Source organism: Schistocerca piceifrons, chromosome 4 (assembly GCF_021461385.2).
Source record: "Schistocerca piceifrons isolate TAMUIC-IGC-003096 chromosome 4, iqSchPice1.1, whole genome shotgun sequence".
NCBI classification, from domain to species: Eukaryota; Metazoa; Arthropoda; class Insecta; order Orthoptera; family Acrididae; genus Schistocerca; species Schistocerca piceifrons.
The window spans coordinates 417251640-417277373 of NC_060141.1; the positions used below are offsets into that span (position 1 = coordinate 417251640).

The 25734-nt window shown below is 39.5% G+C and overlaps 1 long non-coding RNA gene across 1 annotated transcript in view; it reads right to left on the bottom strand.

Annotated features, from left to right (window-relative positions):
- Nucleotides 1-24507: 24507 nt before the first annotated feature.
- The window catches only part of LOC124795134, a 655622-nt gene continuing 654395 nt past the window's right edge, over nucleotides 24508-25734 (bottom strand). Inside the window, exon 3 of the long non-coding RNA XR_007016649.1 lies at nucleotides 24508-25261. This is a non-coding gene — a long non-coding RNA (uncharacterized LOC124795134). The remainder of the gene's footprint in view (nucleotides 25262-25734) is intronic.

The following is a 25734-nucleotide window of genomic DNA, read 5'->3' on the forward strand; positions in this document are numbered from 1 at the left end:
GCCAGGTGCCTGTAGCCCTCTGGTGGCGATATTGTGGAACAGAACAATCAGTCGGTCTTCAAACTTACAGGCGAACATACACTCACGCGACCTGAAAATGTGGGGGCGGGTGGCGACTGAAAGAGGTGGCAGGGGGCGGTGGAGTGTGGAATCAGCTGTAGGAGAATCCAACAGCAGGATACCGCCCTCAAAAATAAATAAACTTAATAAATGAAGACAATACATTACATCATTCCTCTCCAGGAGCTCAGCGCTCACTGAGTCTGTTTCCCACCAATTAACAAAAGAGGGAGATGTGGGGAAGTGGTGGATGCGACGGTGGGATGTGGGGGAGGAGGTGGAGTGGGGGTGTTAACGTCACCAGTGCCATGTGCCACATCACCCCATGGGGAGAGTAGATGGGTGGACCACCAAGGGACAGCCACTATCTTGAATAAATTTGGCAACAGTTTACTCTCCCTTTAATCCCCTACTACTTATCCTTGATACACTGTGTGCTGTCACTAGGACAGAATTGGTTCCATACGTTTCCTGTTAGGAAGAGGTCTGGGTATCTCTCTGACCATGGGAGTACCTCAGCATCATGCAGACAACCCATAGAGACATATTATTTTTATATAGAAGTGGAGCCCCTCCATGCCCACACTAACGTGGTGACCTCATGTAAAAGTTTTACTGTCACCTCTGGAGTTGGTAGTTACTTCCATCGAGGAGATCATTTTATGTGGAAGTTTGATATTGTCTGTACATTTGGTACGATTACTCACCAAAAAGGGCTGATTGGGAGATGGTAGTGGGCAGAAGCGTATGAAGAAATATTGGGGTTGGGGAAGGGAAAAAGTGTCATTGCAAGCGCCATGGGAACAAACCTCTACGACAATCTGAATGAGAAGTAAGGCAATAGTGAACTTTCTTCCTAACTGCGGAATGTGTGCGGCAGTGCAATACACCGGTGTGAGAAAGGCTGCTGGGCCCAAGCTGGTCTTAGTTCCATGTGGAATAGTTCTTGTGATACAAGGGTGAGTGACGGGCATCCGCTGCTTCATGCTCCAGTTGAGTCATTGCAGCCAGCGTGGTTAGCACATCGTCAGCTTTATCAGACAGTTGCTCTTAGATTGTATCGGCTTGCCACGTTTCCTTCTGAATTTCTCTTCCATCTCCGGGCCAGGGTGGCCATGATAGCATTCCTCTGTGGCGCAGTGGCGGGCTCGGAGGCCACAGTTGCTCCGTTGACAGCAGCAGGCAGCAAGGCGCAAATGTCTGTCCCTGATGAGGTAACCCGGCCGATCGTGGTCGGCAGTCTTCTGCCCGCCTCTGTATTGAGCTGCCTCCGACTGTCGGCGCCTGCCATTTCGGTGGCGTTTCTTCTTGGTGGTGGTTTTCTCTTTAGTGCCTTGGCTCTGGCCAGAGAAGGTCGGGCAACCACGCCAGTTTGCGACATGCCCCCACCGCAGCGACATGTCACAGGCGCGACTGTAGTACGGTCCTGAGCACTTGACGCATCTTTGAGTGTTGCGGCAAAACTTCCACACGTCCCTCTCAATGCCACCTGTAGCATTGAGGCTTGGGATCCAGGCCACGTGGCACAGCATCAACTGTTACGGGAAATCCTGCTAGGAGCTTCCGCAAGATGATGTCGCTGGAGTCTCCTGCCGTTTTCACCGCGATTATGTACAGCAGCGGCCACTTCTTGTTTGTCCGGTTGTGCATTTTGATTGCTGCATCACTAAAACCGGCATGTAGCAGTCGTTCTTGGACTGCTGCTTCGATGCATATCCAAGGCAGCCCGTGGAGCGCCTCAGTCATCGTTACCTTGCGCTGTGTTGGCAGCTTCACGTTTTCTACTGGTGCTTTTATGATGCTGGTGGCTACAGCGTTCTTGAGTGCCCTATAGTTGGCCAGGTTTGCTGCCTGCAGCTCGATCAAATCATGTAAGTCAACATATTCGACGCCGAATTCGAGTTGCTAGCAATCAGACATCTTGTCGTACAGCTCTGCCCATGCTGTACCTTTGCAATTAATGTACGAAGGAGGACCGGCGTACGGTCACCGTCTTGCTACTTGTGTGGTAGATGAGTGAGTTCAGCAAGGTGTACCACTGATGGACCCTTTATTGTGGTGCCTTTCGCCTGCCCTGCTCGCTTGCCCTCGCCCGTTCAGTGGCGTGAAACACGACAATTTGCTCCACATCGTAAGAACGGCACACGTCAATTTGCTTCTCGTACTCACCACAGCACAAGCACACACAATCATGCTGTCACAGCGTTCCGTCAGCGTTACTACGATAGCGCGCAGCAGCAGCGAGGTGCTGGTCTCGACGGTGGCTTTCGAATGGCTCCGTGACCTAGGAGTGGATTTCTATCGTCGGGGAATACAGCAATTGGGTACCGAAATACAATAATACAATGCTATATAGTTGTATTATGTTGTTGTTACATTCTTCAGTCCTGAGACTGGTTTAATGCAGTTCTCCATGCTACTCTACCCTGTGCAATCTTCATCTCCCAGTACCTACCGCAGCCTACATCCTTCTGAATCTGCTTAATATATTCATCTCTTGGTCTCCCTCTACGATTTTTACCCTCCACGCTGCCCTCCAATACTAAATTGGTGATCCCTCGATGTCTCAGAACATGTCCTACCAACCGATCCCTTCTTCTAGTCAAGTTGTGCCACAAACTCCTCTTCTCCCCAATTCTATTCAATACCTCCTCATTAGTTATGTGATCTACCCATTTAATCTTCGCATTCTTCTGTAGCACCGCATTTCGAAAGATTCTATTCTCTTCTTCTCTAAACTATTTATCGTCCACGTTTCACTTCCATACATGGCTACACTCCATACAAATACTTACAGAAACGGCTTCCTGACACTTAAATCTATACTCGATGTTAACAAATTCCTCTTCTTCAGAAATGCTTTCCTTGCCATTGCCAGTCTACATTTTATATCCTCTCTACTTCGATCATCATCGGTTATTTTGGTCCTCAAATAGCAAAACTCCTTTACTACTTTAAGTGTCTCACTTCCTAATCTAATTCCCTCAGCATCGCCCAATTTAATTCGACTACATTCCATTATCCTCGTTTTGCTTTTGTTGATGTTCATCTTATATCCTACTTTCAAGACACTGTCCATTCCGTTCAACTGCAATTCCAAGTCCTTTGCTGTCTCTGACAGAATTACGATGTCATAGGCGAACTTCAAAGTCTTTATTTCTTCTCCATGGATTTTAATACCTACTCCGAAGTTTTCTTTTGTTTCCGTTACTGCTTGCTCAATATACAGATTGAATAACATCAGGGAGAGGCTACAACCCTGTCTCACTCCTTTCCCAACCACTGCTTTCCTTTCATACCCCTCGACTCTTATAACTGCCATTTGCTTTCTGTACAAATTGTAAATAGCCTTTCGCTGCCTGTATTCTACCCCTGCCACCATCAGAATTTGAAAGAGAGTATTCCAGTTAACATTGGCAAAAGCTTTCTGTAAGTCTACAAATGCCAGGAACGTAGGTTTGCCTTTCTTTAATCTTTCTTCTACGATAAGTCGTAGGGTCAGTATTGCCTCACGTGTTCCAACATTTCTACGGAATCCAAACTGATCTTCCCCGAGGTCGGCATCTATCAGTTTTTCCATTCGTCCGTAAAGAATTCGCGTTAGTATTTTGCAGCTCTGCCTTTTTAAACTGATAGTTCGGTAATTTTCACATCTGTCAACACACGCCTTCTTTGGGATTGGAATTATTATATTCTTCCTGAAGTCTGAGGGTATTTCGCCTGTCTCATACATCTTGCTCACCAGATGGTAGAGTTTTGTCAGGACTGGCTCTCCCACGGCTGTCAATAGTTCTAATGGAATGTTGTCTACTCCGGGGGCCTTGTTTCGACTGAAGTCTTTCAGTGCTCTGTGAAACTCTTCACGCAGTATCATATCTCCCATTTCATCTTCATCTACATCCTCTTCCCTTTCCATAATATTGTCCTCAAGTACATCGCCCTTGTATAGACCCTCTATATACTCCTTCCACCTTTCTGCTTTCCCTTCTTTGCTTAGAACTGGGTTGCCATCTGAGCTCTTGATATTCATACAAGTCGTTCTCTTATCTCCAAAGGTCTCCTTAATTTTCCTGTAGGCGGTATCTATCTTACCCCTAGTGAGATAGGCCTCTACATCCTTACATTCGTCCTCTAGCCATCCCTGCTTAGCCATTTTGCACTGCCTGTCGATATCATTTTTGAGACGTTTGTATTCCTTTTTGCCTGCTTCATGTAGTGCATTTTTATATTTTCTCCTTTCATCAATTAAATTCAATATTTCTTCTGTTACCCAAGGGTTTCTATTAGCCCTCGTCTTTTTATCTACTTGATTCTCTGCTGCCTTCACTGTTTCGTTCCTCAAAGCTACCCATTCTTCTTCTACTGCATTTCTTTGCCCCATTCCTGTAAATTGTTCCCTTATGCTCTCCCTGAATCTCTGTATAACCTCTGGTTCTTTCAGTTTATCCAGGTCCCATCTCCTTAAATTCCCACCTTTTTGCGGTTTCTTCAGTTTTAATCTACAGTTCATAACCAATAGATTGTGGTCAGAGTCCACATCTGCCCCTGGAAATGTCTTACAATTTAAAACCTGGTTCCTAAATCTCTGTCCTACCTTTATATAATCTATCTGATACCTTTTAGTATCTCCAGGGTTCTTCCATGTATACAACCTTCTTTTATGATTCTTGAACCAAATGTTAGCTATGATTAAGTTATGCTCTGTGCAAAATTCTACCAGACGGCTTCCTCTTTCATTTCTCTCCCCCAATCCATATTCACCCACTATGTTTCCTTCTCTCCCTTTTCCTACTCTCGAATTCCAGTCACCCATGACTATTAAATTTTCGTCTCCCTTCACTACCTCAATAATTTCTTTTATCTCATCATACATTTCATCAATTTCTTCGTCATCTGCAGAGCTAGTTGGCATATAAACTTGTAGTACTGTAGTAGGAGTGGGCTTCGTGTCTATCTTGGCCACAATAATGCGTTTGTATTATATACAAATCAAAGTATGAGAAGACAGCTGTTGTATGTATGTAGTAACTAAAAAGCAAGAGAATGCATTATTCAGTTTGTCCCATAGTACAATGAGTGTTTGCTGTGCATGGCCCGTGCTTCACATCGTGGAGGCAATGGTGCAGTGAGATCACTGATGATTTGCTGTGGGATATATAAGGTCCTCTCATATTGCGTCGCATTATGTTCGACGTCAGCGTGCAATAACCACTCACAGACGGCAGGTAGCCGCACTAGCAGTGGGAGGTACAGAAAGCATGTCGGGTGCATGCATACAAGACTGCAGTCGTTTTTGTAAGGTGAAAATGGAGCGCTTTTTTAGACTTACAAAAGGGCATGATCATTGGCTTTTGGACCAAGGGTGGAAAACTTTCAAAACGGATAAGCTTGTAAACTGTTCTTGTCTCGTGCGTTGTCTCGTGTGTTCCTACATTTCTGCGAGATCAGATTCTACCAACTTTTCCATTCCTCTGTAAAAAAAGTTTGTTTTGCAACCATGACTGATAGTTCGATAATTTTTACACCTGCCAGCAACTGCCTTCTGTGGAATTAGAATTCTTATACTCTTCTTGAAGTCTGAGGGTATTTCGCCTGTCTCATTCAGATTGCACGCCACATCGAAGAGTTTTGTCATTGGCTAGTCCTCCCAAGGCTATCAGTAGCTCTGACTGAATGATGTCGATTCCTGGGTCCTTGTTTGAACTTACATCTTTCAGTGGTCTGTTAAATTTTCTCCCTGTGTCGTATCTCCCATCTCATGTGCATCTACATTCTCTTTAATTTCTATAATATTTTCTTCAAAGTTCATTTCCCTTGTACAAATCCTCTGTATACTCTTCCTACCTTTTAGCTTCCCTTTCTCAGATAAAGACTGATTTTGCGTCTGAACTCTTGATATTCATACAGCTGCTTCTCATTTCCCCAAAGGCCTCATTAATACATGTAGGTAGTATCCATTTTTCCCAAAAATCCTTAAATTTCTCTTCTAACCATCCCTGTTTAGCCATTTTGCAGGTCATGTCACTCATTTTTAGACGTTTATATTCCCATTCGCCTGCTTCATTTGCCCTTCTTCGATATTTCCTCCCTTCATCAGTTAAATTCAGCATATCCTGTGTTATCTAAGGTTTTCTACTAAGCCTTGGCTTTATAAGTATTTGATGCCCTGCTACCTTCACTATGTCATCTCTTAAAGTTACCTATTCGTCTTCTACTGTATTCCTCTCCTCTTCTCTAGTCAACCATTGCCTAATGCTATCTCTGAAACTCTCAACATCCGGCCGCTGTGACCGAGCGGTTCTAGGCGCTTCAGTCCGGAAACACGCTGCTGCTACGGTCGCAGGTTCGAATCCTGCCTCGGGCATGGATGTGTGTGATGTACTTAGGTGAGTCAGGTTCAAGTAGTTTTAAATCTAGGGGACTGATGACCTCAGATATTGAGTCCCATAGGAGCCATTTGAACCATTTTGAAACTCTCAGCAACCTCTAGTTCTTTCAAATTATCCAGGTCTCATCTCCTTAATTTCCTCCCTTTTTGCAGTCTCTTCAGTTTCAGCGTAAACTTCATAACCAATGAATTGAGGTCAGCAGTCAACATCTGCCCTTGGGAATGTCTTGCAATTTAAAATCCGATGCGAAAATCTCTGTCTTACCATCATATAATCAGTCCTAAACCTTCCGGTGTCTCCAAGTTTCTTCCAGGTACACAACCTTCTTTTGTAGTTCCTAAACCAACTGTTAGCGATGATGAAATTATGCTCTGTGTAAAATTCTACCAGGTGGCTTCCTCTTTCGTTCCATTCCCCCATGTCCATATTCACCTTCTAATTTTCCTTCTCTTCCTTTTCCTACTATCGAATTCCCAGCACTATTAAGCCTTCGTCTCGCTTAACTATCTGAATAATTAATTTTACCTCATCATCCATTTCTTGAATCTGTTCGTCGTATGCGGAGATAGTTGGCATATAAGGTTGTACTACTGTGGCGGGCTTCGCGTCTGTCTTGCCTACGATATGTTCACTGTGCTTTCATAGTAGCTTACCTTATTCTTGTTTTCTTATTCATTATGAAACACACATGTAAATTTCGATATGAAGTTGGATCGTGAATTCTATCAGCATGTGATATTCAAAAGCTCTCAGTTTAGTAATATAAATGTGATGTAAAGTAATGCAGGAGGCAGGCCACCGTTATTATAGTACTCAGTAGTTCTAGATTCAGGCTGATTGAGTCACAATGGTAAAAGTCAAACATCAGGCACGGAATGACTTCATTGCTCATACGATTCGTTTTGGAATTTATCCCTGATCATATGTCCAGCATCGATAGATTTCATGTTGCAAGTTGTATGTGAAACACACATTTACAGACTAGGTAGTCGTGTGAGCAATAGTGTTATTCCTTGCGTGGTGTTTGACTTTTGAACTACTGATTATCACAATTTAATGATTATAAAGTAACACTGTCTCTGGATGAGTTGGTTCATCTGCGTGGTAAATCACAGAAGATTACTTCTTTGTTCCATTTAAACATACGCTTACCCTCAGCGATAGTAGATCAACACACCGCATACCATAACAGTAAGAGACTTCCCGTAAACAATTAAAATATTTCACGACAGGGAGTGCAGGAGTACACCTACAAGAATCTAATGTGTTCCACTCATTCATTCCAGTATGCCCTAAACTTTCGACTAAGTTGGCAGCCATATGTCTACCGATTCTACGAGAAATTATGGACTAAACGGTTGGATATGGCACGCAAAACTTCTCGGCGATCAGAAGGAACAATCACACAGCTCTATAATTTATGCTACACATCGATACAAGAGATGTATGAGCTGGATATAGGCACAGAACTACATTCTTGAGTATGTGATTTCATATACCCTGCTATATGTGGAAATTTATAAATAAAAATGTAAAAGATTCATATATGTGTTGTTAATTTTTCTCAATAAAATCTCCTGTATACTAACGTCACCAAACAGTTGCCAACATGGCACAGTAAACAGAGCATTCTCACCACAAGGCTATTATTGTAACAGACTGCTCCTGCAATGCTGCTGGAAACCAGCGGAAGAGGAAAGTTTCATTATTCGCTAATAATTTACCTGCTTTGATTGTTCGGGCGTCAGACTGTGGGAAGGCTTGTCATGTTCTGTCACTGTTAATACATTACTTCGAACATGTATATATATTTTCTAAAACTCAATTTCAACTAAAATAGCAACTATTACAGGAATTTTAAATCACATAAAGAGAGTAACCTGCCAAACATTTAGTAAAAGCGGCGATATTCCACAACATAAGAAGGTAAAACAGTACAGTACAATAGTATATAATGGAAAACCAAGATCAGATATACGAAAATTTTAGTTTCAGTCGTCTTATGTAAGTTATGTCTTTCGATTGACCCAGATAGTCATAGATTCCGAAGCAGTTGTTAAGAGGTAATGCAACCCTTATAATCACTGGCAATCAAGATAATAATTTAAAACACGTTTACCAAGCGCATGTAAGATTTGACATGAAATTCAGTGAATGTGTTAACGTATGTGGGGATTGCTGGAATCACGCTCAGTATGACTCCGTGGCTATAGATAAAACGAGGAAACGTAATGGTGGTAGATATAAATGAAACATCCAGGAGTTCCTGCTGGATAGTGCAGCAAGTGCAATAGCTAACTGTATCAGTATACAGTAGACTAAGGACCACCTCACATGAATTCAGTGCAAGCTTTCTGAGGGTGTGAAGCACTGGCCAAACGTGCAGGCAGTGAACACAAAATTAATGGAACTCGATGGTCTCACTGAAGAATTCAACATGAAACTGTCGGAAATGCTCAGCTTTATCCAGACAACAGCTACGAAATTTTGTATCTAACTACCACCAGTAGTCTCAAAGTATATAAAAGGCGTATGCTTTCTCAAAACCTTTTTATTACCTTTAGTATCCTCCCATATGAAAGCTAGAATTGTTGAATAGTTGAAGAGAAGTATCAAAAACCAGATGTGAATAAATTTAATCTTCGAGGCTCACACAAATGGCTAGGTATTCTGCCACAAATTAACGGGGTACTAAGTACAGTACACAATTGTATTAAGATGGTGGATTCATGCGAGTAAAAGTTTGGTGTAGGTGATTTGGTGCTTGTTCCGAAATACAAATTTGTGTTTGAAAAGTCTTACCAGCCAAATTAGTCAACAGAAGTTTTCGCAGCTTCCAAAATGCAGCCCATAAATCTGAGAACTTATATCATGAAGAAATTGCGGGGAACTTTTACACAGAGTTAACTCTGATCTGGACGTGTTCTTCACAGAGGGAGCAACAGTGCGGTGGACGCTTGCGATTTGCTGTGTAATACAACATGCAAACTTGAAACCACACAGTAGCACGACTTGAATGCTACGAAATTCATCAGCAGGGATGGAGTTGGTATTCTCGATAAAGTACCAGAACTACCACTCGAAGTTCATATCCTGGACCTGGAATGTAGCTGAAAAAGCATCTAGCTCATGGCGACAAGGGAATTAATATACTAGATTCATGATATCGCACACACTGCAACTCGAGGCTTAGCAGAACGTCACATTGTGGGTCGAATAGTAGCTGATCAAACTAGGCAGATGTGTTGAAGAAAGGGCATTGATACAGGCTAACATAATGCTTCATTTGCGGCCACTAGAGCAAACTTAAATTAGGTGTTGTACAAAATTTCAGGCAAATTACGAATGCAGCTCATTGTACACTAAAGAAGAAGAAAAATTTACTTGAAGTTTAAAAAATTGCATCCATTCAGCTGTGGCAGTGGTGAAAGATACCTTCAGGCAGAAAGGATGAAGAAAAATACGGCTTAAAATGACCATGGTTCTTGCAATACCTAAGACATTTGGTGAAATAATGCAATTTCAAGTTGCAGCATTTATTGGGCTATCAGCCATTGGTTCATTAGTAGGAGAAGCTGCCGCCGTTACTCAAGTAGTAAAGAATGCACAAAACGCGTGGAGGCTACTACAAGAGGCTAAAAGACGTAATACAACAATGGAATATCACAACTTTCGGTAAAGGGCCATGTATAAAACCGCAAAGGAAAGGGCTTGGACTGTTCATTAAAAAATCTCATAGCGATACTACCGGACAGACTGCTTACAGACACAGACCTTAAACTCATCAGAAAACTCAAAAACTCACTTATGCAAAATACATTCCCAAATATGATATGAAAATCTAAGAATGTGGGACTGTAAAATTGGATTTTTTGTCGGAGGATATGGGAGTCACTGGGTTGTGTGTGTTAAAAGAAAACTGAATACTATCAACTACTTTGATTCATTCAGCGATTTAAGACCAGCAGAAGGCCTGTCTCATTACTTTATTGACAAGAATAGATGTATTACAATTTTCGTTGCTACCAAGACGTCAGTTCATATCCCTGCGGTCATCTATGCCTAATTTTTCTCGTGGCGATAGCATGCAAACAAGCAGTATATACTTCACTGCATCAGTTGTGGTTGAAAAGTGATGTCGTACACTAAATCTGTCAAAGAACGTTCGTTTACATTAAAACCACACTACTTTCCTCCAGTATATCTAAACAAGGGGGGAATGGAGTATTGAATTGACCGGTATGGAAACATGCAATAGTAGCTCATGTCACCAAAACAAATAATAAACTAGATATAGGAGGTGGAAAAGTTCTGGTAATAGCTATTGTCTCGTAAGGTACTGACGATTTAAATGCGCACACAAAACGATGTGTAAAAGGGTTTGAGTTAAATGCCAACGTTGATACGTTGAAAACTGAAATAACACCAACAGAAGAGACAGTGGACTGAAGCTAAGGTTTTATAGGATCGCTACTACATTCCTCTGTAGGGGGGAGTGTGCAGGTGATGAAGAATACTACTGATAAAATATACGAGTGAAATCAACAAGTAGATACATTGCCAATCAGCACACATGGAGTGTATTATCATGGCAAATTGAGGTCTTAATGAGAGATTAACCCATGAAATACAGATTATTACCTGCAGTGAGTCCGGTTATAAAATTGTTGAGGTACATAGGAATCCAATACACCTCCCAGCCACTGTTCAGACGTTACACCATCTCAGATTGAGTATCGTAGATCAGAAAGGGAATCTGTTCAGTTTTCCCAGAGAGTAAATTATAATATGTCTTTATCTGAAGCAGCATGGGTATTAGGTATAAAACCAATGCAAACACTCTCACATCACCATGACACAGTGAAGGCAGACATATTAACATACAAGAATTTCGAGTTCCTTAAATCGATAAGATTGAATGCTCACAATGACGTCACTCAGTATAACAACTCTACTTAAATGAGTAGTATATCGTTGGCCAGCAATATTTCTCCCACAAATCTTTTTCCTCAACAATCTTTAATAATAACGATGAGATAAGAAACCTTACTCAACATCAAGATGGATTGACAATTGTAAGCAAGGGTTATCTATACAGTATCTGTAAGAAACATTTATACCTAAGAAGAAGAAGAAGAAGAAGAAGAAGAAGAAGAAGAAGAAGAAGATGGATGGGCCGGCCGCGGAGGCATGATATATTATTCTTGTGCTGCTAACAGGCAGGAAGAGGAATCTGAAAAACGATTTGAGTTTATTTGGCAGCTGTAAACTAACTAGTGTTTAGGTACATTCCCAATTCTTTCCAGTACAAATGACTAACAGCTTGACAAGGACAAAAACGTGCAGGAACTAGTGTATGACATGTACACGAGGTGTTACACATCTTATAAGAAGACTGATGATGGCTTGAGATGCACACTCAACACACAGAAGTTTAAGGATTTATCATCCATAGTGGCGACAGGTTGCTCAAAGCAATGGGAGGCGGCGAAGACTGTACTGTGGATATACATATTTAAAGCGAATCATTGGAAAACTTTCCTCCAGGGACCGCAACACTCGTATTATTGCTAGACGATTGTCTCATAAACTACTCATCACTAATGGAAATTGTACAACATGCAGTGTAAACACATTACACTATATGTAGAGTCGTTCACAATGATGGCTCAAAGTAAAAAGTTCATCGCAGACACACATTGGTTTTACAGTGAGCTTAGTCAACTTATGTTTAAAGCTGTCACATTTATCACAAAAAGTATTGAGGTATTCCACGACTGTTATCTCACCCAAACTGTTTAGGTCAGTACAGTGTGCTAAAACTCGAAAAATAGCGATGTGGTTAACACGATTTTACGATGCAAAATACTGGGATGATGATCGAGTGGCATTTGAAAATATGTTGTCATCGCTGCAAATATATGACCATTGAGACGGCATAGTTAATATTGAAGCTTGTGAGGGGATGTCTTGGTTTCAAGAAATTTATAAAAATGCTGCTATTCAGAATCCTGAAACAGATGGATGTGCCGGCATCAGCTAGCTGAAGGGGAAATATGGACAACGTGACTGTATGAACACTTCAGAAAATGTGCAGCTACTGTTGAATTGCTTTACTAATAAATAATTTTTTTAAATTTTTTTCAACGCCTCCTCACTTACAGGTGTTTAATGCGTGCCTTCGATGCTCCTCATCGAGAATTCGAGGCATAATTTTGGACATATCCTCTAGAAACACTGGAAGTGCAAGCAGTCAACAGCTGCTTACATCTGTGGGCCCTTGCTGGCCTCGGTGATCTCAGTGATAAAACGGCAGTCGTCCAATACGTGAACTGATGTACACACATCTGGAAAGTGAAATCTCTCTCTAGCCTCTGTCTTGTAACAGCCAGCTCAATCAGCTGCACCTGCAACCGTCTGATGACACAGTGCACTCTAATTTGAGAATTTGCCATGGTTACTGACTCGCTCCCAGCAGCAGCATATATTGTCTCGCATATTATACATAATGCTTCTGATGGTGACATACATAACTGTTTCCAATAGATCTATCTTATGATTTGAAGAAACCGTCGAAAAAAATTATAAAATGATTTCTCTACACAACCCCCCTCTGCCATCTACTCCAACTATTGACAGGGTTCAATAAAAATTAATGTAATGCTCACAAACCCGTGATGCATCTTCAACAGACGCTAACAGAAGTCACATGAATTGTGAATATATTAGACCACCGCATGCTCTGTTATCGTTTGTACTAAATTGCTATCCATAGATGTACATGTGAGCTTGGGAATGCATGACAAGCTTTCAGTCTCACCAGAAGCGGCGACATATGCACACACTGACAGTTGCGGAAATGTGTAACAGAAACAGTGACACATCTGCATTGAAAATTAGACGCAACATCTGTCAGAAGCATTGTGTAGCGATTTCCACAGAAATGCATTGCACATATGTAGTAGAATAATTTCCAAGGGAATGCAACATTTGTCACAGTGACAGCACACGTGATGATTTCTGCCTCTTGAAAGTTCAGCTGGAAACAACAATTTCCGCAGAAATTCACTGCACATGTGTGGTAAAATCAGCTAGGTGGAAATTTATCATTTGCTGGAAGTGGCAGCTCTTCTGATAATTTCTGCAGAAATAATTTCTCTCAGTACATATGTATGCAGGACCAGACGTGTGTGCATCCTGACTGCTGATTATAAATAATCAGTTCTGAACAACGTTCGTTTTTGTCTGGCGAGCATCAGAGCTAGAGGACAAATTTAAGGATTTAGAAGCATATATCACTAGGGGATAAGATCGATACTGTCTATGGGAAAATTGAAGAGGCCTTTGGAGAAAGGAGAACCAGCTGCATGAAGATAAATAGCTCAGATGGAAAACCAGTCCTCAGCAAAGAAGGGAAAGCTGAACGATGGAATGAGTATACAGATGGTCTATACAAGGGAGATATATCTAAGAGCAAATGGAAGACGACGTAGATGTGAGGTGAATTGGGAACGTGAGACCGTCAGAAGAATTAGACAGAGCAACGAAAGAGCTAATTCGAAACAAGGCCCCAGGAGTAGATAACATTGTCAAAACCACTGGTAGCTTTGGGAAAACCAGCCATTACAAAACTCTTCCATCTGGTGAACAAGGTGTGTGACAGAGGCGAAATACCCTCAGACTTCAAGAAGAATATAATAATTCCAATTCCATTGGAAGCAGGTGCTGACAAATGTGAATATTACCGAACTAACAATTTAAAAGTCACTACTTCAAATAAAAACACAAGTTCTTTACAGAAGAATAGAAACACTGGTAGAAGCCGACCCCGAAGAAGATCAGTTTGGATACTGGAGAAATGTAGGAACGCATGAGGCAATACCGACGCGATGACTTATGTTACAGAAAGCTTTTGACAATGTTGACTGGAACAATCTCTTTGAAATTCTGAAGATAATAGGGGTAAAATACAGAGATCGAAAGGATATTTAAAATGTGTACAAAAACCAAACAGTAGTTATATGAGTAGAGGGGCACGAAAGGAAATCAGTAGTTGAGAAGGGAGTGAGACAACGTTGTAGCCTATACCCGATGTTATTCAATCTGTATACTGAGCAAGCACTAAAGGAAACAAAAGAAAAATTTGGAGAAGGAATTAAAGTTCAGGGAGAGAAACAGAAACTTTGGGCTTTATCAATGACATTGTGATTCTATCAGAGACAGCAAAGGACTTGGAAGAGCAGCTGAACGGAATGGACAGCGTCTTGAAGGGAGGACGTAAGATGAACATCAACAAAAGCAAAAGGAAAACTAATGGGATGTAGTCGAATTAAATCAGGTGATACTGAGCAAATTAGTTTAGGAAATGCGACACTTGAAGTAGTAGATGAATTTTGCTATTTGGGCAACAGGTGATGGCTGAAGTAGAGAGGTTATTAAATGTAGACTAGCAGCAATGGTGAGAAAAGCGTTTCTGAAGAAGAGAAGTTCGTTAGAATCAAATATAGATATGATAGGTAGCCTTTTCGTGAAAGTATTTGTATGGAGTGCATCCATGTATGGAAATGAAACACGGACGATAAACGATTTAGACAAGAAGAGAATAGACGTTTTTGAAACGTGTGCTACAGAAGGATAGCGAAGATTAGATTGGTAGATCATACAATTAACCAGTGTGGGGGATAAAAATCTTAGGGGGAGACACAGATGTGAATACAGTAACCAGATTCAGAGGGATAAAGGGTGCAGTTGTTATTTCGAGATGAAGAGGCTTGCCCAGAATAGAATAGCATGGAGAATTGCATCAGACCAGTCTTCAGACCGAATAATACAACAATAGGAAAACATTTAAAAATGAGGATATTCTGGCGAGGCCACAGCTGTCCACCAACAGGGAAGAAAACAACTTGGCATTAGCATGACTGTGAGTGTGTGAAACTATCCCTTTTGGGAACAACTCATCCAAATTTAAAGCTTTTAGCCTCAACTCAGACAGTTCTAAGGTGGCTCTTCGTGCTGAGCACCTTTAAGAATTTGAGATTGATGGAGTCACGCAGCGCCATACTATTGCTTTTGTGAGCTAGTTGCTCACTAAATGTAAATGCAACTATTCAGTCACTGAGCTTGAAACTCTAGCTGTTGTGTGAAGTTTTATTGCGTTCAGTTGCTACTTGTTTGGTCAGATGACTAGGTTTCATATAGATCACCAAGCATTGGAATCTTTTACGACTGCAAGATTGGTCGTTTAGCCAGGTGGGCATTAAACCTACATCACTCAAGTTTTTGTATGTCCATCCTTTCAGCTGGAGATCTTGGGGACCACAGCCGTTCACTATTGTAAGAAAATGATACACCTACAGCAGTGCTTATGATCTTATTTATTATGTAGCTACCAGTTTCGGCACTTCAATGCGCCATCTTCAGGCCTTAATTGATGTTGAATGGGTTATCACGAATCATATTTTCGCTGAATCAGTGGCCAATATAACTGGTTTACGCAACTATCTCTAACTATGATGTCAGCACACCATCCATCAACTGCCAATTGACTCATCTGAGTCGCTGAAACTGGTAGATACACAATAACTAAAATTATGCAGACGGCTTTAGGCGTTTCATTTTCTTACTATACCACTTAGTCTCAAGAATGTTTATGTTCATGGAAAAGATGTCATTGCTGATTTTCTTTCAAGGTCTCCTCTAGGGTTGAAACAGGACTGAGGATGACAATGAAAAAAACAATTTCAGTGTCATGTATTTACAGAATATTGCTTTTGATTATTTAAGGGTGGATTCACTTGAGAACATTTCTAAGGAACAAGAGGAAGATCCATTGTGGAAGAAAGTCAAAGAGGGATAGGGAAAACATTGCTATTAAGCAGTTTTATTTAGTGAAAGATGATATTTTGTTTAACAAGAGAAGTGGAGACCATTCCGTGAGTTGTTTGCATTCCTGACAAATTAGTCAACAAATTAATTTGGCAGACTCATTTGAGTTATGCACGCTTTGGTGCAAGGAAATATTTTCCTCAATATGGCGAAGTGGATTCACAAAGCTTTGACTTCATGCTAGCCAGTTCAAAAGTCGATAGAGTCACACCATGCACCTTCGTTTCCAATTATTGCATCTAGACTGTGTGGACTTGTCGCCTTTGATTGGTTTGGTCCTCTTCCAAGAGCAATTCAAAGTTATTCCTACATTGTGTTTTGCTCAGTTGAAGGATTCAGTGGATTTACATTTCTTTGTGCCATCCAGCATCTAATCCTTCTTTGTGTGTCATGTAGGACGTTGGCAAACTGTTCAGGCTGTATTGATAGTAGTATCATGGGTCTTGGGTTTAATTTTTATACGTGATTTATCATCTTATTGTCCAATGATTCAAAATCTTTTCCTCCTGTCTTAGTGTTGCATAACTAGATTCTGTCAGATAAGATATGAGAGAATGTACCTTGTACCAAGTTGTGGCACAGCAATATGGTGAGATTAGAACTGAAAAATATTAGGAACCTACTCATAAAGGAAATGAATTTCCCGCATGAGTCCATGATCATTGTGATTATTTTGGGAAAAAACCTCTGGACTGCACATTAAAGTTTCTTTAATTATTCTGATGTGTTGGCTACTGTCATCATCATATAACCTGTTATTCAGATGAAAGGAACATAAGGAGAGACAGGCATTTGCTATACAAAAACTGACTAATAAAAGATAATACATAAATTAAAAGATTAAAAATACTTTAATGGTACACTCATCAACAAGCTTAGATGTTTTAAAAGAAAGTTCTTCATAAGAGCCGGCCGATGGGACCGAGCAGTTCTAGGCGCTTCAGTCCGGAATGCGCTGCTGCTATGGTCGCAGGTTCGAATCCTGCCTCGGGCATGGATGTGTGTGATGCCTTTAGGTTAGTTAGGTTTAAGTAGTTCTAAGTCTAGGGGACTGATGACCTCAGATGTTAAGTCCCATGGTGCTTAGAGCCATTTGAACCATTTTCTTCATAAGACCTAAAATCCATGCCTAATTATGGTATCGACTATGAGATTGGTTCAAAGCATTTTACGATGATACAAGTTTTAGTCGACACATGGCGCTAGTGTAACCTTAGATTTTTATTTTATTTATTATAAATGGTTTGCTTTCATACTAATAAAACCACAGGTTGTCTTTAAACTCAGAAGCATAAGTTTGGTCACATAAGTGAAAGCATGGAAGTATTGCAAGAGCAGTAAAGGGAAATGCCTTCAATATGCTGGAAGACCTAAAATTACTATCCACAAAAACAGACCTCCACAAACAATTTGAATAAGCACAGTGAGTTTAGCTGTAACTGGTTTCTTGACATTTTAATTGGTAGTGCGACATTGCTGACTGTGGCATGCTCACCTAATGTTGACTGGGGCCACACCTTGCGTTGTGTCTGCTGGGCTGGTGGAGCCCACACTGTTTCATGCCAAATGACCTACGTCAAGGAGCAAGTTGCCGCTACTTCCGCAAGATGGCGCTGCCATCCAAAATATTTTAATTTAACAGTTGGCTGGTATCATTCTTTATGCTATGTTTCGAAAGTTTATAGATTTGAATCCTGTGTTTGACTATATTTTAGTTCACAGGGCATAGCTGTTTATTTTTCAGATGTGTGTAATTATTACAGCAGGTGCTACTTTTAGAAGTCATACATCATGTTTATAGAAAAAATATGTTTGATATTAAAATCTATGCTGCCATTACAGAGACACTACTGTATAGTAGATTTAAGGAATACTTGACGTTAGTTTGGAGAACTCCACGTGGACTAATTGGCACAAACTGTATTGTAATTAGACAAGTCTGGAATTGTACTCATTTAAATAACATTTTATAATTTGAATGTTCATGTTTTTAATAAGTATGAAGAGACAAAAAATATAAAATAAAACAAAATTTGGTGTCAATGCCCACGATACAAGTGTCCCTTATCAAGTGAAACATGTCTTTGTGGAAAATTTTGAACCAAGTTCTTAGTTGATGCCTTGATTAAGCTTAGGTTTTACAACTGACACACAATCTGCTTTTGTAATTTCTAAGTTCTTTGGTGAGTGTACCTTTAAAAATTCTTTTTAACTTTTTATTTTATCTTTTGCTAGCTTGTTGTTGTATATCTCCTCAGTTTCCTTGAATCTTAATTGCATACATCTGATGGTTGCAGTAGCTTAAGCGTTATAGTAAATAAAGAATTTTTTAATAAGTGACCCAGATGGTTTTATTCATGAAATATTAGGAGGGCTGCAGAGAGATATGACAGATGTGTTACATCAGCAAAACTGTTTATGGTCTGGTGGAAGGTGCCAGTAAAACTCTACAAATTGTTCCACAAAAGACATACACTGTCAGGTGACCTTTCCCCTACCTAGGGCAGCCTGTTCAGGATATGATGTGTGGCAGATCTCCATGCAATAGAAGTATAAACATAAGACCAACATATCAAAGGGATTGCATCGCCCTTCAGAGCAGAAATTGTTATGTAAGTAGCCGTATTAGGCTGTGTGGTCAAGAAAATCCATCTTCTCTGGTTTTGTATGATAAAATAGTAATACAAGATTGAGACACTCAGTCCCTTTTGCAATTAGTTTGTCTGTGTGGATGGAAAGGGATAACCAAGGAGAGAATTTAGTACAGAAAGATGATTTCTGATATAGAAAGTCTGGAATAGGCAGACCTATCAAGAGTGGTGATAGATAGTATCTAATTGAACAGTTCCATAGTCTCCATCAGATGATATATTAACAATGATGGTTTGAAGTATTGTCAGAGATAATTTACTGCTTGTGTAATAGGTAGTATTGTCTGAATAGGCATTATTGTTATATTCATTTTGTAGTTTTCATGTTGTTATATACTGTAACCTGTTTTATGTGTCTTGATGTGTAATGTGTTTAACATGAACCACTCAATATAAGTGACGTGAATCCTGTCAAGAAGAAGATAAATCAAGAGATTGGCCATGTAAAAGGAAGTGATGTATTCAAGCATATATTTGTGTACTAATCATTAGGTATGTGTCTACATTTCAAAGATTTTGTCAGGAAATTGAAGACATAAATGCCTATAAAATGACTGACCATTCCTTACAGGAGGACAGAAACCAGTTAATTTTGTACATAACATGTACACCCACACACATCCACACATATATATTACATACATGTTCTGGTTTAAATTACATCTTAATGAGTTACTGTATGAATTAAGACTTACTCGACAAGCTAGGATTGTATATTGTGAGCCACTTACTTTTTCAGTTTAGCTTACCGTTAAAATGTTTTGTCGTTATGATTTGTCTGTGCTGACGTCATGTTAATTGTGTTTTTGAATTGATTTCGTAAATCCGTGACAACTCCATCTGACTTTTACTGATCACAACCTTGTTTGCTGAGATAGTTGATTTCTTAGTACATATGCTTTACAGATGTACCTCGACATTCTGATGATGTTTAAGTGTAAAGATAATCTTTGTACTTTCAACATTGTAGCACAGTCAGCAATCGTGATAATCTAATATATAAGAAACTGTCAGCCTCGATTGCGGTAATGAAACCAACCTTTACCTAGGTTTCAGCCCAAATAATTGAGCCTTCTTTAGAAAATATACCTGAATCTATAATTTGTCTAAGAGGGCATGGTCTAGAAATGAAACTAAAACAGCCTAAATAGGCGTAGTCACATTTTAAAAATGATGTACATGAGTACTAAGTCAACACTAAAACTTAAGCTCTGGCGTGCGCCTCGTCTCCATGGACGCCGTGCTGTGCGCCTCGGGAGCTCACGTGAAACTAAGTAGGACTAGATGACAGCTGCAAATCAACATGGCGGGGAACATTTCGCATGTCTGACTGAGTCCATGACTGTCAAAGATAAAATACCAACACAGTTATATCTTAAAACAAATAACGTACAGAAAGGTTACAAATCTTAAACATAAAGCCTCTGCATCAGGTTATGGCAAAGCTGTAACAAACTATGCAAGGGTTTATATAAGTTCGAACACATTACCCCAACTTACACTATTAGAATATATCGGCCCTTTCACAACGAATACTGCATAATGCACCCATCGTCATTAATGAAAGATGACACAGGACGTAACACCGAAACTGTAGTACGTAAACGCCATAATGCAATAATCTCGGTTAAGCTGTACGCATATGGTCGAGTAGGTGTTTTTATCAGTTGTTGTAGATATACTTCTTATTTCTGAAGATTAAATTTTTTTATCTTATTACTAAAAATAACGCGTGAGTCATGGTCTCAGTCAGACATGCGCAATGTTCCCCGCCATGTTGATTTGCAGCGCGTTATTTAGTCCTACTTAGTTTCACGTGAGCTCCCGAGGCCCACCGCACGGCGTCCATGGAGACGATGCGCACGCCAGAGATTAATTCAAGTCTTGGTGTTGACTTAGTACTTATATACTGCATTTTTAAAATGTGACTACGCCTATTTAGGCTGTTTTAGTGTTATTTCTAGACCATGCCCTCTTAGACAAATTATAGATTCAGGTATATTTTCTGAAGAAGGCTCAATTATTTGAACTGAAACCTAGGTAAAGGTTGGTTTCATTACAGCAATCGAGGCTGACAGTTTCTTATATGAAACTTCCTGGCAGATTAAAACTGTGTGCCGGACCGAGACACGAACTCGGGAGTTCGAGTCTCTGTCCGGCACACAGTTTTAATCTGCCAGGTAGTTTCATATCAGCGCACACACCGCTGCAGAGTGAAAATCTCATTCTGGAAACATCCCCCAGGCTGTGGCTAAGCCATGTCTCCGCAATATCCTTTCATTCAGGCGTGCTAGTTCTGCAAGCTTCTCAGGAGATATTCTGTAAAGTTTGGAAGGTAGAAGACGAGGTACTGGCGGAAGTAAAGCAGTGAGGACGGGGCGTGCGTCGTGCTTGGGTAGCTCAGTTGTTAGAGCACTTGCCCGCGAAAGGCAAACATCCCGAGTTCGAGACTCGGTCCAGCACACAGTTTTAATCTGCCAGGAAGTTTCATATCAGCGCACACTCCGCTGCAGAGTGAAAATCTCATTCTAGAGTTTCTTATATATTATTAAAGATAATCAATCGTTTTGTATCTACTTTTGTACTGTTATGGATAGAAAGAGGCTAGAGGAAGGCGAGAGAAGCTCTCCAAGCACAGTGATGGCAGACCTATAAGTACTGAGGCTCATGGACGTTCCGTTGGGGCCACAACTACCAAGATTAAGAACCGCTAAGGGAAGCAGACTGAGGGATCTGACAGTATCAACAATCAGCCGTCTGCAGAGATTACACGAAAGCTCTGATCTGCAGAACAAGTTACAAATATCTACATGGGAAACACATTTTTGTGTGTTAACAAGAATGTGTTTAGCACTCAGGAATATGACATATAGCCAAACCACAAGGAACTTCATTTTTGCCTGGACATTACTTACGACAAGCTCCGACCATATAGTAGTGGATAAGTGTTCACATGGTTACTAAATCTGGAAAAAAGGCTGTTCGTCAATCCCCCATATGTTCTACAGTTTATTCATTGTGACGGAAGAAAATGAAATATCTAACAACCTGAGCAGATCCTCTTTAAATTGTAAATAGAATCTGTGTCTTCAAAACAAATTTTGCCTTGCCTTATCTGGTGTACCGTTAACTTCAAATTCTGCTCATTCTACTTACTCTCATTTACAAAGGAATTTATAATTAAATTAGTTGTGACTATTGCTTTAACATATTTGTAAAAGAATTATTATTTTAGAATTCTCTCTACTTTTGTTAGTACAATACTCAATGCCAAGATTATATGATGAACAGTTGGTGTTAACATTGTACTTGCAGAACACTCAATTCAGAAAATTATTATTATTATTATTCCGTTCTTTAGTTCAAAGGACCACACTTTTATTCCTTATTGGAACACAGACATGGGTTGTGTTATTCCATTATAACTTGCTAATGGTTAACTTAACAGACTTCTCATGTTTGATTTTATAATCTTTTTCTAAGCATCCAGTTGACCATCATTGATTATAATTGAATCAGCCATAAGCAGTTACCAAGGCTTACTTTATTCTTTCATGATTCTTAGAATTTACACGTAAATTTCGTATTATTTAACTGTTTGGTCATTTTAGCTCTGTTAGGATGCCATGATACAATTTGGAATGTCCTGAGGTGGGCGCCAATGCACAAGACATTGCACTGACCACTTCCAGTATATATCGCTATAGACAGTTTTGCAAATTGTATTCATTGCCGTTTTCAAGCCACGTGCCTCCCTTGTTCAAAGGAAGTTCACAAATACATAAAGTACATTTGAGAGCTACATCTACGCTGATTTGGATCGTAAGCTGGAGAACTACTTTCGAGGTTGCATTCTATTCTCATGAAATAAACTTTGTGTGATGGAGAGCCTTGTTGTTGATAGTCATTACTATATGCAAGATGTCTGGTAAGACCAATCCAGTTTATATTCAGTGCTGAAGTAAAGATTTCGGTGTGAAGCTAGCTGGTGTTTTCCATTAGCATCGCTCCACATGTTCGTATTCAGTCATGATTCCACACAGTGGAATGGGTCCACAAAGGTTGCAAATTCATTATATCTTGGAAACTGCTTACTGCATCATTTAGCATTTCATTTTATTCCGAGCAAACTTTTTTATTCGTTGTTAAATGCTCATGGAAGGTAAGGTTACTTTTCTTCTGATGATTCTGGATTACATTTCTGACGAAGTTGTCTTGGTTTGTACGAATAAGTGTGTGTTGAATTATCACTACAAGGTTGTTAACTTTGTCACTTGTGTTTACAGGTAAATATATCAACCACTGAAACTAGGTGTTGCAATCTTATTTACCAGGAACATTGTATCGTGTATACTAGTTAATTTAAATGTGCCACGCCAGTGGAGTGCCATCTTGTTTTGCTTGCCACTCAACTGCAGTGTAGGCACTGAGAGCTATAAACAATAATCCGTTGAAACTCCACACATGCTAATTATATTTCAGAAAAGGACATAAGTCTACACATCATGTGCTGCTGAACACTCATATGAGACTTACCGTTGTCCTGCTTCACTGATTTACTCTTATAATGTCTAATAGGAAGTTAATCATTTATTAAATGATATTTCAGCTACTATATCTTAGCATTCTGAATTTATACTTAAGCAACCCGTGAGACTGATCCAGGCATGGCTGGACGCTATAAGTGGAAAGCTAACACACACATTCAAAGTAATCTGCTTCTCACATGTAACTAATTATTCCTGTAATACATCCGTTATTTGACATGCAAGCCCATTCTTTTCGTTGTGCTCAATTCTTGTGTGTTGACGATTTTCTATATATATTCCATTCAAATAATGTTGGTAATTTCGTTCTCTTGGGCATTACGTAATTCTACTCTCAGTAGCATTTCGGTATTATAGAGTATGTATGACTATGTATCATAGTACGCTATCGTTTGCGATTAGTCAGCAACCATACAAGTTTTATTTACATTTTGTTCTGTCATTTTCAGAAATACAACTTCCTTGTGTCATAGTTTATAACCTCGTGATAAGGGCTCCACACCATAAGGAAATAATGGATGGTCACAGTTGGCGTGGTTTGCTTTAAATTTTTGCAATTTGTATATTCCTAAATTTTGAATTTCTACGTTTCTGAAGTTATCACATATTTAAATATAGACATGTAGCTTTACAAGTCCATTACAGTGCCAACAGAAGTTAAAACGAAGAAACACTTCTCAGCTTTTAATATTTAAACTTTGTCAAACTGTCTCTTGGTCTTACGTTGTCCTGAAATTTCTTCCCCAAGATAAAAACATTTTGTATATACTATTGTCTAGCCATTGTAACGACACAGTTAAATTACATATAAATCTGGGTTTATTTATCAACGATTTAAATGAATATTTATTTTCCTATGTATGTTACAGGTTCTTTCAAAATATGCTGTGAATGCTTACACATACTGAATACATAAATCATTTATTCTCGACTTTTGCCATTGCATCTCAAATTTCGAATTAAGCAACAGTAGAACTGAGATATATTTATTTATGTAGTACAATTAATTCATGTTTTATTGCTTCTAAAGCACACAGAAATCACCCTTGCTTTAAGAACGGAGGTCCATTAGCTGCATTGTAGAGCGAACCTTAACACTTTTCTGTACAGCAGCACGACTTCCACTGTCATTATGATAATTTTCCCCACTTGCAACTTTATTTTCACGTGAAAATTTGTTCCAGTGAGTTAAATCATTCGAATTATAAATTTACAAAAAACAAGTACATTTTGTTTAAATTATCCTAATTATACATACAATCACAGTAGTAAGTTACAATCCAGCAAGTCCTGTGAGGCAGTGGCACACATCATATTCCAACAGATATGTTGTCGATAACACAGGATATTACTCTTGACTTCCATCCACCGTCCAGTGCATTTATAAGCTAAACAACATTCACACACTTCTCCATCTTCTTTTGCTTTAAATCCTTCATTGCTGCCATTTTAATTAATGCATAGTAACATGCGGCATACGACTATGTATATATAAAACTTATACATCTATACATCATTACACTTGCCCAACATATGTACGTAAACGTTTACACGAAAACACCGCTAAGTTTGGAATATAATAGAGTATTCTTTGAAATACATTTACACATAAACAGTGGACCACAAAAAGTAATCACCAACTGACTCCAGATTGTTTGTTTATGTATAATATACACTTTTGTAGACAGCAACACGATTTTCGTGTAGGAAATCGTTCCGAAGTAGCCTGAAAGAAAAGAAAAAAGGTAAAGTTAGTCCAGGCGTAAACTCAAAGGCAGCTTGTGATACAAAGTAGACAAAATCGTTTGCATTCATTTCAAGTAATTAAATTTACTGAAAGAAACACATCATAAGCATAATAAAACACAATCTCAGGTACTTCATAAGTATGTAAGATCTCTTGAATTAAATAGTTACTGAGATTCATATATATTCTCTTTACATTTGGGAACACCATTTATGTACTTGCTGTATTAAAATGAACTCATCAACGAACGTGAAAATTATACGTATGGTGTATTCATCAGGTGTAGCTGTTAGATCTTTGAGAATTTTCAGTAAACCGTGAAGCGTTATATTTGGCTATCGAATCTGTAGTGGTTAAAAACGCTTTATGTGTGCTATAATAGAGTAAACCTAGAGGTTGTTTATATTTCTGTATGTCTCTTCGGTCTAAATTGGACAAAACTTTCCTTTTGT